The 12802-nt window shown below is 39.0% G+C and overlaps 1 long non-coding RNA gene across 1 annotated transcript; it reads left to right on the forward strand.

Annotated features, from left to right (window-relative positions):
• Window positions 1-2095: 2095 nt before the first annotated feature.
• On the forward strand, window positions 2096-7502 carry LOC117090950. Its single transcript, XR_004440167.1, has 2 exons — window positions 2096-2159; window positions 7451-7502. It is a non-coding gene; the product is annotated as an uncharacterized LOC117090950 (long non-coding RNA).
• Window positions 7503-12802: the final 5300 nt, after the last annotated feature.

The raw sequence follows: 12802 nt of genomic DNA on the forward strand, positions 1-12802 counted from the left end.
AACACGTGTGACCTCTGTTCCAGTTCCCAATAGGTTCCTTATTTCCATCGGAGACCTGTTCAGCCTGGACTTCATGGTCTATATCACTATCAGCATTTTGGTCACAGCAATTTAACCAGTCTTTAAGAAATTCCAAACTTTCTCCCATCTTCCTGTCTTCTGAGACCTCCAAAATCTTCCAACTTCTGCCCATTACCCAGTTCCAAAGTCACTTCCACATTTTTAGGTATCTTTATAGCAGTGCCCCACTTTTCAGTGCCAATTTTCTGTATTAGGCTGTTCTTGCATTGCTATAAATAAATACCTGAGACTGGGTAATTTATCAAGAAAAGAGGTTTAATTAGCTCATGGTTCTACAGACTGTACAGGAAGCATAGTACCAGCATCTACTTCTGGGGAGGCCTCAGCAAGCTTTCACTAGTGGCAGAAGGTAAAGTGGGAGCAGGCACTAAACCTGGTGAAAGCAGGAACACGAGAAGATGCGGGGGGGTGGTGCCACACATTTTTAAATGACCAGATCTCTCATGAACTCGGAGTGAGAGCTCACATACCACCAAGGAGATGGTCCAAGTCATTCATGAGGAATTCGCCCTCCAGAGGGAAACACCCCCACAAGACCCCACCTCCAACACTGCGGATTACGTCTCACCATGAGATTTGGAGGGTAAATCCAAACTGCATCACAGGGTTTCTCAACCTCCTAATTAGACAGCATCACAGTGGATGGTTTCACCCACCCCTGCCATGATTGCCTTTTCATAATATTAATGTACAATCACCGCACTCTCCATACCTAAGTCTCTGGCAGAAAAGCAATATTCAATTAGAGTATTTAATAAAATACAGACACTATTTATAAGATTCCCTTTGAATAGACCTCAGTGATTTTTCTCCCTCAGTTATAATGACTGACTGAGTTCAGGATTCCCCCAGATCATGGAAGTTTAGAAACTACCATCAACACTCCACACTGTTCCCAGATATTAATGAGGGACTCCTTGTATTGAGCAATTTGTCACAAATCTGGTATGAATGTGGGAGTAGAGTCAAACAATATGATGAAAGTGAGACAGTGATCAAAGGAAACTTGGGGTGACAGAAGAGCTTTTTCTTATTTCCCTTCATTTACTGAGAAGTCCTGTTAGAATCACTGGGCAGATTTCAATGTGAGATGAAGATTAAAATAAGCAGAAGCATATTATTCACATGCCAGTAAGATCAATCACTGATAATTAAAGTATAAAACTTGGTGCCCTAATTGATGATCTCTGCGGGTTCCGTGTGCCATTTGTAAATAGCATTATCTTGAAACCTCACCTTGGATTTTGGGCAATTTCTTTTCTTTCATTGAGCACTAACATGGCTCTTCCAGGCAGCCAACTTACTACTCAGATCATGTCTTTGTTTTTGAATTCTAGGAACCAGAATTTGGAATGGAAGCACAAAATTGCAGTGTCTAATAGCCCTTTTCCAAGTCTTCATGAAGTCCAGTCACATGAATGAGAGCACCTTCTTACGTTTTCCACTGAGGCGTTCTCTCCTATCCCTTCTCGCAGTTGATCATATGAGTCCAGAACCAGGTAAAGATAATTTAATTGACGAACTCCCCCTTAGGGAGCCAGGGTGAACACTTAGTGGAAAAAACAAAACAAAACCTTGGACTTTGGGTGATAATGATGTGTTGATAGAGGTTAATTGATTGTATCAAATGTCTCACTCTGGTGAGGGATGTTGAAATTGTGGTGGTTGCATATGTGTGGGTACAGGGGGTAGACAAGAATTCTCTGTACTTTCCATTTATTTTTTTCTGTGAACTTAAAAGTGCGCTAAAAATATAGTTTATTAATCTAATAAAAAGATTTGATAATGTCATATGGACTAATATAAAAACTGGAGACCAGCCAAAACTTCACAAATGTAGGAGAGGCTGGGTCCAGTGCCTCATGCCTCTAATCCCAACACCTTGGGAGACCGAGGAGGGAGGATTGCTGAAGTCTAGGAGTTCAAGGCTGACCTGGGCAACATAGAAAGACCCTGTCTCTACAAAACAAATTTTAAAAAATTAGCCTGGCATAGTGGCACACAGCAGTAGTCTAGCTACTCAGGGGGCTGAAGTGGGAGGATTGCTTGAGCCCAGGAGGTCAAGGCTGCAGTGAGTTGTGATCACATCATGCACTCAGCCTGGGCTTCAGAGTGAGACCATATCTAAAAAACAGTCAAAGAATGTAGACTAGAAGGAGACTCTCTCAAGAGGTGTGTGGGAGAGGAAGACAAATTACTCCAAAAAATGCTATTTGATATAATTTTCTCATTTTCACTCTTGTTGGAACCGTCATGACTACAAAGATTCTCCACCCTCATAAAAATAATTATTCATTCACTTACTCGCTCACTCATTCACAAATTGTTTTTGAGAAGCTCCTATGTGTCAGCACTCTTGCAGATACTGGGATTGTTGAGGTGAACAAAACAGATACGGTCCCCACCCTCAGGCAGGTGCATTCTACTGAGAGAAGTCAAGAAAACTAATACATAAACAATAGTTTAGATGCTTGTAAGTGCTGTTACAATCATAAAACTTGGAAATATAGCTGTGCAAAGACTAAAAGAGGAGAATTCCAAGCAGAGGGAATGAGAAGTGCAAAATTTCTGAAGCTGTTCTTACCTTGACATGATCACAAAAGAGAAAGGCCAGTCAGGAGTATAGCAAGCACTGAGCTTTGCATGCACTATCTCATTAAATACTTCCAATAATCCTAGGCAACAGGTATTACTATTATCCTCGTTTGTAGATAGGAACCGGAGGCACAGTGAATGAGTCACAGAAATCTACTAATTTTGAGGGAGACACTGTCCGAAAATAAATAAATAAAGCCATTCCCACTGGAAGAAGCATTTGAGTCCTTTCTCAAAAGTAGTCAGGTTTTTTTGTCTAATATCCCAGAGTCATTCACACTCTTACACATGACAAATGGTATTTTAAAAGCCATTTATCTCCCCAAATATCTCAGAACAATACATGATACTGGGAGACGTGATGGTGGTCCTTGTCTCGCAAATCCCCTCTCTTGGTGAGTTTCTGTGGGGCAGGGGCATTCTGGAAGAGGTGAGTTAAACAAAAGTCAACACTTCCCTGACAATTAATAAAAAGATAATTTAGTGACAGAAAGAGGCAGGTGCGTACAGAGAAATCATAATTCAGCAGTGGAGAGCAGCGTGTTGGTAATTTGAAATTATTTAAAAGCAGATAATAGGGAATGATTGAAGTAAATTCTTTCCTATTTCTGTCTTTTACTCTCTCCCCTAATTCTGTGCAGGGTAAACATTCCCAAGTCCCTTTGTTCACCTAAAGTTCATCACTTACGGTACTAAATGGAAAATTTTCAGTCACACACTAGAACACTTGTCTATCTGACCCGGGTTTTTACTATCCAGATAACATATTTCCCATCTTCTTAATTTATGGTAGAATATGGCATGAAGGCTCAAGAATGAGAGAAAGAGATGGCTTTTTAACAAAACCTATTAGATTGATGCAATGAGATAGATCTAGAATTCTGATGCTGTTTCAGGTTGCCCGAAATTAGCGATCACACTTGTTCTTCTGGCATCCCCACTTGGCGACGCATCTGCCAAGTTGCTTTTGGGTTTATGAGACATGTGTTTCCAGAGTGTTTTGAATTAAATATCATAAGAATCCAGCAGGGCTTTTAGGAATTCCACATGGATGGAAAGACAAATATTGGGTTCACAGCTGCCAAGGAAGCCAACACTTGAGGGGCCATAATCCTGAAGAGCAAGCAGGTACTGAGAAGTAAACACTACCCTCCAACTTTGTTCTCAAAACATCGCCAGGTTCTTCAGCCGCACAGGGGAGAGTGCTGTGCCTCTGAACAGAAAGCTGCTAAAAAGCAGATCAAAGTTCAAAGCACTCTCAAGGTGCTAAGAAGGCAAAAAATGTGGAGTAGGAGCTTGCCAATTCTAAATGTGAAAGCATCTAATGATGTAGCTTGAAATATATATGAAGTAAAACTGAGAACTAAAAAGAGATATAGACAATTGCACATACATAGAGAGAAACTTGAGCGCCCAGTTTTTTGATGAAATAAATAAGGAGTTATTACCAGACAGGTGCTCTGGGATTCAAGACAAGGTTTGTCTGACCCCAGACCTGAGACATAATAACCCTGAGCATTGTTTTGCCAAGTTTACGTCATCGTCAGCTCTGTAACCTGCATCGTTCTCTAACTTGGATTTCCTTTGCTTAATTTTCATTTTGTGTTTCCGAGATCACTCTCAGTGAGTGGTTCATCATCGCATCCTACATAACCTATTTTATAGTTCCTGACACATCACAGGTATTCAATAACTATTCGCTGAGTGAACACCGTCAATGTCTTACGAAAACAATTTGTGAGGGTAAAGTCAGCATTGTTTTGTCGTCTTCGGACATTCAGGTTTGTGGTCTTTGAACCACAATTCTGAGCCCTATTTTAGAGTGAAGTGAAAGATACCACATCTGATTAAAAATTTTAAACTGTAGCCAGTGCATATTTCTTGCTCTTTTCATTATTATCCTGATAAGTTGTCTGTATTCAAATCTGCAACCATTTTTGGCTAACTTATCTAATTACATGAGTTATACACATCCTTCCAGTGTAAAAGGTCCTCTTTTATTTGTTCATTTGTCCAGGACCCATTGTTAAGAACATCTTACATTATCTACAATGTTGATATAGATGAAAATAAAATCATTAACTCCAGAGCTACATCTTCTGAGTCCTTTTTTTGTACAAGCAAGTCCTTTGTTTGTACATTTATGAGTCATGAATGTATCCTGTTACTTAAGATAAATAAGTTAGGGTATTGGTATTCTCTTCATTCAACTGCTTAATCAATAGGTCAGTCACTCACTAAATAACTTGTATAAGGAGTTAATTAAGCCCAAAATGGTTGTGGATTTGGTAACAATGAGTGGAGTCACACAATCTTCATTTTGGCCAAGGATTCATCCAATGTATCTTATCTGAATATCACTTTTATACTAATATGTAATTTTACTATTGGTCTACAGCATTTTATAGTAGAGATAAGTTATGGATTACATGACCATATTCATTCAAACTCAGAAAACCGAAAGCTGTATTTAAGGGATGACAGTATTCCATTAAAGGTTGATGACTGCTTCCCATTAATAGATTCTGAAACCTTTTAAGAGAAAGTAATTGATATTCAATTTTAAGAAAGGCGAGAAATGTATAAATTCTGAAGCCATTTTCTCAGAAGTGGAAGTGATTTTTGGCAACAAAAACTAATATAAAACAAACTACATGGGCACAGAGAAAGATTACCCTTGTTCTCAATTTTAGGAGAGGAAGCATATGAGAATATAAGAGAGAACACATATGGCCCATTTTTGTTGAACTTCTGCAAAGGTTTCTTCTCACCTACCTTGGTTTCACATTAAAGGCAATTCTGAGGAAAGGAATTGGATGCAGGGATGTATAAATTAGAAATCAGGCCGGGCATGGTGGCTCATACCTGTAATCCCAACACTTTGGGAGGCCAATACGGGTGGATCACAAGGTCAGGAGTTCAAGACCAGCCTGGCCAAGATGCTGAAACCCCGTCTCTACTAAAAATACAAAAATTAGCCAGGCATGGTGGCACGTGCCTGTAATCCCAGCTACTTGGGAAGCTGAGGCAGGAGAATCACTTGAACCCGGGTGGCAGAGGTTGCAGTGAGCTGAGATCAAGCCACTGCACTCCAGCCTGGGTGACAGAGCAAGACTCCGTCTCAAAAAAAAAAAAAAAGAAATTAATGTATGTTCACTTTTCTCTCATAAACACTTCTAGAATTTTTCAGCCAACAATTTTATTTCAGCAAGATATTCAAGTTGGTTGATTACTTTAAAACTTATATCTCATTATGATGTTTTGGGAGTAAACAGAATATATGAAGACTGATGACAAGATTTGTTATGAGACAATACCTTACAGTGTCTTAAAACGGTCAGGAATTAAGACTGGGAAGGGTGTAGAGTTACAAAGTGGTTGTACTATATTGTGAATCTGCTTAATGCCACTGAATTGTTTACTTTAATAAATTTTACGTTACATGAATGTTACCTCATTTTTAAAAAATACACGGTAGTCTTTTTTAAAATTGGATCTAACATTATTTTTTTTGAAATTTTTATCTGTTATTTTTTAATTGACACATCATAATTGTACATATTCCTGGGATACATAGTGATGTTCAATACATATAATGTATAGTAATCTTATCTGGGTAATTTTGTATCCTTTAATGAATCTGTCCCTATCCCTCGCTTCACCTGGTCTTTCCAGTCTCTGCTATTATCTGTTCTACTTCTTATCTCTTTGAAATAAACTTTTATTTTAGCTACCGCATATGAGTGAGAACATGCTGTATTTAACTTTCTGTTTCTGGCTTATTCTGCTGAACATAATGTCCTCCAGTTAGCCAAGTAAGCTCTCCATGCTTCCATTTCTTCATTTATAAATGTTTCTAACTATCTAACTAAAACATTGTTATGATGAGGTTCAATTGTGATTTAATGGACTACAGCATTTGTAAATGATAAAGCATTACAGAAATGCTAGCTGCTGTTTGTGTTTCTGCTCATGTTGTTCTTGATAGAATTGTCAACATTTCTGCTTTTAGCTGAACTGTAGGAAACGGTCCCCTAAGAAGCAAGGAAGGGATTGTGCAAGCTATTTTCATCCACTGAGAAACACTTAGAAAGAGTGTGCAGCTATTTTGACAATATTCCCTCTATTTATTTGTGTTGATTGCGTGCCCATTATAGCTGAATTCATGAAGACCATTGTCCTCTGGGTTAGATAGTTCCTACCTCCCCCTCCAGATTCACTTCACCCTTCCCCGCCCTCCTCTGTGCTCTGCAGACTGACTTCTTTGTACAGCATCACCTGGCTTCCCTTTCTGTCAACTTCTGATGAGGTTTAGTCAATGGAGACACCAGCAGAGTTGTGGAGGACAAGAGCACAGAGAGATCAGGGAATGTATTTTGCTTACTCCCTCCCTGCTGGTCATGGTTTGGTGACGTCTGTTGCTCTGGGGAGGCGCACAGTACCACTGGATAGCCATTCTCTCATGGCCACCACTCTCACGGGGTGTGACGATCTCACCCACTTCTGCCCTTCCAGCCTGCATGTGAAGAGAGCTTCACCGGGCCGGGCGCGGTGGCTCAAGCCTGTAATCCCAGCACTTTGGGAGGCCGAGACGGGTGGATCACGAGGTCAGGAGATCGAGACCATCCTGGCTAACACGGTGAAACCCCGTCTCTACTAAAAAATACAAAAAACTAGCCGGGCGAGGTGGCGGGCGCCTGTAGTCCCAGCTACTCGGGAGGCTGAGGCAGGAGAATGGCGTAAACCCGGGAGGCGGAGCTTGCAGTGAGCTGAGATCCGGCCACTGCACTCCAGCCTGGGCAATAGAGCGAGACTCCATCTCAAAAAAAAAAAAAAGAGAGCTTCACTGGAGAAGTTCCCATGTGATGTGCCCCCTCTCACTGGTTCCCTTAATTTTGTCCACACCTATGTGAGTATTCCCTATATTAACTCATTCCAGTTACTGTCTTTGAATGTGCTACTTGTTTTCTGCCCATCTGACTGATACACCTTCCCTAACAATATTCATAGGCAACATACGCGTGGTCATATGAATTTGGTGCTATTGTTATAAACCATCGTGTATATATGAGGGAAACGAAGCCCAATGAGATTAAGTAACTTGCCCAAGGTCACGCAGCTCATAAATGACAAAGTTGATATATGACCTGAGGCAGTCTGGCTACACCATAAAGCTTTAACCCTTATGCTTTACTGTTCTCACCTATCAAATTGTTATTGGTGCTGTTTCCAAGTTCTTAAACGAGGGTTGTTCGGGCCAATGACTTTTCCCCTTAGACTATCAGTGATAGGATTTATTGTACTACTTAGTTTTCATTAGTCACTATTAATTGTGAGAAGTGCTTACCCAAAGTCACGAGCCAATGTCCCCCAATCACCGACTGATATTTTCAGTTGGTCTAGTAAAAGAACCTCTCTTGCTACATCGAATCTGCCCTTGTTAACATGCTCTTAGTGTGCAGCACCCAATTTTCTCTTTTCCAGACACTGAAATGAGGCAGGAGCAGCAATTATTTAGATACAATCAGAGTGGGTTATACAACCTCATTTTCAAATTAGTAGGAATGATAAAATACTTTGCTCTACCACCAAAGACTCTCCCCTTTAAAAAATAAAAACAGGAAGATATCTCTCACATTTGTTATGTTTTAAAAGCGACCTTTAGTCTGCATGTATGCTCAGGAGTCTGGGGTGGGGTTAAAAACGGACAAAAATACTAAAGGAAAACAGGCACCAGTGACCACTCTGGAATTTTCAGGTATACATATGAGATACATGTGATATTGTACAACAAATAACACTGTTTAAAATTACTTGACTGGGGGCCATTTGTTCACATGCTTAGGTTTAATAGTGACTGTCACATAATAAGAACTTACTACAGGCAGTAGACTATCCTAATGTTTAGCATGTCATAATTCATTTAATCTTTACCAGAGCCCCATGTGGTAGGTGCAGATTAACAAACCCATTTTACAGATAAGGAAACTGAGGTACAGAGACATTATTTAACTTGAATAAACTCAGGATTATTTGACAGGCTCCAAAGTCCAGGCTCATATTCTTTTCTTACTTCCCATTTGGTTTCAGGGATAGCTCCTGGATCATCATTTCCACTTGTGCTATGAACTCGCTCAAGCCCAAGTAGAGACGCTGTCCCAAGTGGCCAGCTGCGCAACATCAGCTTGAAGTGATATGACCAAGAACAAAATTCTTGTTAGCTTCCTTAATATGTAGCAAGACTTTCCCTAGAATTCACATTCCCGGGCTTCTGAACAACGTACTGAGTTCTCAGACTCATCTTCCTCGTGAGGACTGCAAATCCAAGCAACCTTTGAAATATTTTCCTTCCAATATTTAGAACAAAATGAAAGAAAACAAAACCCTGAGACAGGCGTTTCAGAATGTGGGCTCCTAAAACCAGCCCTTGAAATACGTCCAGGAATGCCAGCCAGAACAGAAAGACCACTGGCACCAATCTCCAAAGCATACTCAAAAGGTCCACAGGTGGCCAGATGGTGCCAGGACACAGTCAAGGCTTCCCCGAGGGCCTCAGGATGGAAGAAAATACCAGGGCTCTGTCAGAGACAAGTCTGTACCTGCCAGTGTAAAGAACATTTCCTAGCCAAGTCATGACAATAGTCATGCGAATATGTTCCTGTCTTCCACTGCCTTTCCTCAGACATGCGCCTAATGTCCAAGAGAAGATTTATTGCAAATGATTTCACAGTCATCAGGATAGAGAGGGAGTACTCAGGGTCTGGGCTTTGCTTTTCTCATAAGGGGAAATTCTGTTAGAAGGGTCTATAGGATACTGATTTTCCTCTTTTTTTCTTTGGAAAAAAAAAAGACTTTTTCATACTATTTTAGTTTTATGGACATGATGATGCCAGAAATAACATTTGCCTACTTATTATGTGCTGATCATTGTGTTCCTAATTACATTTGTTTTCTCATTTGATAATATAATAGGCTCAAACAGGCTGATGGTAAAGAGAGAGACGAGAGAGAGAGAGAGAGTAGAAGATAGATAGGATGGATAGATAGATAGATAGATAGATAGATAGATAGACAGACAGATGGATAGATACACACAGAGAGAACTATACACGCACAAAAAAGAAAGAAACAGAAAAATAATCTGTAATTCCATCACCCCAAATGACTACTTGCAATTAATCTTACAATTTTCTTTTTTGCCTATCATGGTCTGCAGTCTCATGTACATATGTGTCTTACTGCATGGACATTGGAAATGTTCTCAGAAAACAGCAATGGTCAAACCACTCCCCCCGACCCCAATTCCTATAGTTTACTGCAAAGAACTGCCGTTCCCAATATGACTTAGATACAATTTACAAATGACCCTCTTTTTTTCCGATGACAAGGACAGACACAGATCCTCCAAATTCCCATTCATTGTCTGGTAAATGATTAGGCAAATCGTTTGACCCCACCAACCAGTCTGGATAAAACTTCCATGAATTTGACTCGATCAAAATTTAGTCAGGTTTCTCTCCTTCCCCAGGGTCACAAATTTTGACTCACCTTTAAGCGTTAGAACTCAGAGCAACCCCTTCTAAGAACCCCTCCTGAAACTCAGCTGACCTCAGGAAAAAAGTAATTCCTAATTAATCATCCAATCAATCCACTGACTCATCCCACTCCATGACACCTAATTCTTTCTAGCCTTGTTTACTCCTCCCTCTAAAACAAGGGTCCCCAACTTCTTGGCCATCCATGGCCTATTAGGAACCAGGTCGCAAAGCAGGAGGTGACTGTCAGGTGAATGAGGGAAGCTGCGTCTGTATTTATAGCCTCTTTCCATCGCTCACGTTGCCACCTGAGCTCCGCCTCCTATCAGATCATCAGCAGCATTAGATTCTCACAATAGTGCAAACCCTACTGTGAAGTGTACATGAGAGGGATCTAGGTTTTGTGCTCCTTATGAGAATCTAATGCCAGATGATCTGTCACTGTCTCCATCACCCCAAGATGGGATTGTCTAGTTGCAGGAAAGCAAATGCAGGGCTCCCACTGATTCTACATTATGGTGAGTTGTATAATTATTTTATTCTATATTACAATGTAATAATAGAATCAAAGTGCATAACAAATGTAATGCACTTAAATCATCCCCAAAACATTCCCCAACCCTGGTCAGTGGAAAAACTGTCTTCTGCAAAACCAGTCCCTGGTGCCAAAAAGGTTGGGGAACCACTGCTCTAAGTAGAAGAAGAAGAAGAAGAAGAAGAAGAAGAAGAAGAAGAAGAAGAAGAAGAAGAAGAAGAAGAAGAAGAAGAGAATAAGCTAAACATTAAAAAGAAAAGAAAAGCGCTCTTTCTGCCTAGCCTTTTCTTTCTAGCCTTGTTTTCTCCTCCCTTTAAAAGAAAAGTCCCCTTTCTGCCTGGCCTTTGAGATGCCTGCAATCTCATATGGGAAGATCCTCCCTATTGCAATATGCATTTCTCCCTCATCTGGCTAGTTCTTGTTTAAATCATCGTTTTCAGTAAACTGTCTTTTTACCTAAGTTTAGATCTGGTTTTTTTTTTTTTTTTGATACTATCTATCTAGAAAAAAGTAATAGTTGATGAAACTGGGATTGGCCTCTATTGCATATGCTCGTTTACAGAGAGGCAGCAGTGTGCCACCTGAAAGTTTTGCAAATTTGGGCAGGTTGCTCATCCTCTCCATACTTCACATGTCATCACCTGTTCAATGCGGATGACAGCACCTGCTTCATGTAACTGTTGTGAAGACTAAAAGGTTAATATGAAATGCTGAGGACACTGCCTGACACACCATAAACACCGTGCTAGTCTTTCCTTTTGCTGTTATTATTATACATTATTTTTTCATTTAATGGTATATTTTGAAAAATTCTTATGTTTTTAAAATTACTTTTCAATGTAGTTTTAATAACTAATATTCCATTATGTGCTAAGGTCATAATGTGCTTAACTAATCTCCTATTGTATTTTATTCTAATTATTCTCTAAAATATACAATGTTCTTGATAATTTCCAGCCTAATATCATTACTCATATTCTTTATTATAGTCCTGAGAAATAATTGTTAATTCAAATTCAAAGGACATATAAATGTTAACGTTTATTTTGAAAATATATATGACCAAATATACTCCAGAAACACTGGGAAAATATATAGAACAAGTGGTTCAGTGTAAGAGACACAATTATTTGCACATTTTTAGCACATTTTTCCATTTTTTAAATCATTGACTACTTTAGAATTTAACATTATATAGAATTTTTTCTTGAAACACTTTGATATAGAATAAACATGCACATGCAAAAAATGTGTATGAACAAAAATGTGTTGTCCATTAAATTATCACAAAGTGATATTCACAAAGTTTACCTATGTAACAAAATGGTGGCAAGTATGAGTAGCACCGTAAAATCTCCCAAAGGCCACTCCCATCTTTATGGATTTTTATAAACAGCATTTAGTTTGTTTTTCTCTTTAACTCACAGTGAAAATCAATATCTTTAAATTGAACAGTTTAGTCTGTTCACAGGTTATATGTTTGCCAATATAAACTTACACTGCCATTTTATTATGTGCTTTGTATCTGTCTAGTCTGTTTTGTTTCATTTCTTTTTTATCCTCCTTTTATAGTGCAACATTTTTATTATTCTGTTTCCCTTCTTAATTCCATTACTTTTAATATTCCCTTCTACATTCTATTTCTATATTTTTAATTGTTACCCAAGACATTACAAAGCATGTTTGATTTATGGAAGTTGAATATAATTTGATAATTTTCATATCTTCTAGACCCATAAAAGGGTCTTAGAACGGTGTATCTCCATGTACTCACCTCCTGACATAAATGCTGTTTATGTCTTGTATTTTAATTCTACATGGATTTAAATCCCACAAGTCATTTTCATTTTTGTTTTACATGGTCATTATTCATTGAAATGTAGACCCGCATTTTTACCCTTTCTACTCTTTGTTGTTTCTTGCACCTCTCACCTAAAATCTGGGATCATTTTTAGTTCTGTCTTCAGTAGACTTTTCATTACTGTGGTTCTGTGATACATTTTTTATCTGTTATTTGTCTCAAATATGCTTATTTCAAAATTTTTAAGGATATTTT

This window comes from Trachypithecus francoisi, unplaced genomic scaffold (genome assembly GCF_009764315.1).
Source record: "Trachypithecus francoisi isolate TF-2019V2 unplaced genomic scaffold, Tfra_2.0 Lachesis_group11, whole genome shotgun sequence".
In the NCBI taxonomy this organism is placed as follows: Eukaryota; Metazoa; Chordata; class Mammalia; order Primates; family Cercopithecidae; genus Trachypithecus; species Trachypithecus francoisi.